Raw genomic sequence first — 2,281 nt, 5'->3', positions numbered from 1 at the left:
ATGAAAAACAGAACAGATAATGTTTTGTTGTGACATCAAATGTAAATTCATACCCCTGAAGGCTACTGAGAAAGTTTTATTTGGACTTACCATAGTCGTGCACTAATTAGAAACATGAATGCTGAAAGGATTTATTTGACTTTTTTTTTAAGTGAAACTTCTTAAAGCGCGCTTAACTCGGGGAGTGAGGTGGTGAATGTGTGACGGGATCGTTTTGAAAAGTGTGATAAGGCCTGGCGAATGGAAGTTGAGAGGAAGGTGTAAGTTAGTGAAGATAGAAAGAGATAGTTATGTTTCGTATAGGTATTACTGTAAGGGTAAGAGAGAGAGAGAGAGAGAGGTGCGAGCACACATTTACGGTCGAGTAGGCTCAGAAGAATTAAGAGAAAACTATCATAAGTTGCCACTTATTTCAAGAAGAGGTTCCAATGTTGATTTCTCGTCCGGAGATGGACAATTCTTGGAGAAGTTTCTACAAGATTGATAAAAACTACAAATGAATTATAACCAAAATGAGCCTATCACAAGATATGGAACAACAATCGATGCAGTTTTCTCTAGATATCCCTCTAATTTTCATTCGAAAATATATGTATCTTATTTCTCATACCATGAGTCTGTTGTCTCGGTCTCACAACCAACCACAGTAATTACTGATGTATCCGATAATGAGAATAATAAATAAAAATGAAAACTGGATTAAAAAATGTTAATTTATCAATAAAAACCCATTATAATTGTGAATATTTGTAGAAAATTAATACCGGGTGCCAATTTAAAAACTTCCAACCTTCAATATCTTCCTTTCAATAAGATATATGAGGAATCAAAATCAATTTTATTATCAAGGCGGACACTTCCAAGAACTATTTGTAGCCCTCATGGTTCAACCCCTTTGGAGGGGTAGATGCTACCCTTAGAAGAGGGAAGGGGGGTCAAGTGGCACATCATTTTGATTGGCGTTCAATTCTGCTTCCAATGCTACCTATTATTTTTTTATGAGCATTTCCGAAAATAGCGTTCAAAACCAACAGATTTATTAGTATGCCTATACTGGGATGCATGGTTTGACCAGAGCTGGTAAGAGTATTAGTAAGTAAGAAGAATATATCCATTAGCTCCAATTATATTACATCATGAACTAGTTTTATAGTAAAATCTAGATGATAGTGAAGTTGTTACGTTCATTTTGAACCTCAGGTATGTTAGTAATAACACGCTACCTTACTATAATTATTTCATTCATTTACTAGTTCAACATAAACTATTACAAAGATTATCTAGAGAACATATTTTATTAGAACACCTTGTATATTGAGTCTGAGTCTGGTATTTTGGTACTGCCTAAAGGAACACCTACAAACAGGTCAATTTGCATCATAATATTCGTTAAATCTGTAAAAGATATGTTGGTACCTCCTTATCATTCCTTAATTATTGTAGATAGTTTACACCATGTCAAAAATGCGATAATTTATTCTAGCCTTGCAGAGAGTTTGGCAACTTCAGAATATCATCTCCAACAGCTCTATAATATATTCCTCTAGTCATATCGCGATGTAGATACTTGTAACAATACTCCATATATTGACTCCTCATCATTAAGTAAACGCTAAAGACGGCTCTGAGTGAGTATTTCTTGGACATCTGATGAAATAATGATCATCGGATCGATTGTAGCTGAAAGAGATTACGAATCATTAAAAGAATGTTCTCAAAAAGACGTGTTCTGAATTATTTTTAAAAGTATAAGTATGCATGCTTACCTTCTTCATTCGTCAATCGCAGTAGCTTACTTCTTTCGTCTCGACCACGATTCGATTAATTATGACTTGGAAGATCTAACAAATTTGTTTTATTGATTTGTGTACATCTTGTCTGAATGGTAGGTTAGAAACATTTCATCGGTATTTAGCTCGTCGATGTTGCCAACTATTCCAGCCGAAATTCTCTAGAATCGGGTTCGGTTAAGGAATACCTTGTACTAGAGTTGTGTTGGGACAATAAATATTTATTGTAAAGTTTGTATATTTCGAATGGGTTGTATATAATATTTGTCATATAGTGTTGCAATCGGAAGGAGCATTCAACCTTCATCAGATCTGCAACTTCAGTTGTTTTCACGAAACAGACTTGGGATAGAGTATTCCGTCGAAGGTCAATGACTCGTAGTAGGTGGCTTTTCTATTTCAACTGACAGGAAGGTCATTCGATCGAGAATGTCATTTGTCCTTTTGGTGTGCTGATCAAGTAAAGGAAGGTGTTAGTATCCGTTGACTCG

The 2,281-nt window shown here is 35.1% G+C and overlaps 1 long non-coding RNA gene across 1 annotated transcript; it reads right to left on the bottom strand.

Annotated features, from left to right (window-relative positions):
• Positions 1 to 1,177: 1,177 nt before the first annotated feature.
• LOC111514375 (uncharacterized) lies at positions 1,178 to 2,024 on the bottom strand. The gene is made up of 3 exons (XR_002723355.2): positions 1,767 to 2,024; positions 1,417 to 1,680; positions 1,178 to 1,356 (listed from the first exon to the last, which is right to left on the bottom strand). It is a non-coding gene; the product is annotated as an uncharacterized lncRNA (long non-coding RNA).
• Between the last annotated feature and the right edge of the window lie 257 nt (positions 2,025 to 2,281).

This window comes from Leptinotarsa decemlineata, unplaced genomic scaffold (assembly GCF_025532065.1).
Source record: "Leptinotarsa decemlineata unplaced genomic scaffold, Ldec_3_MD MMD2_tig00003798_RagTag_RagTag, whole genome shotgun sequence".
In the NCBI taxonomy this organism is placed as follows: domain Eukaryota; kingdom Metazoa; phylum Arthropoda; class Insecta; order Coleoptera; family Chrysomelidae; genus Leptinotarsa; species Leptinotarsa decemlineata.
The sequence above is the reverse complement of the archived record's forward strand: the minus strand, read 5'-3'. Positions and strand labels throughout refer to the sequence as shown.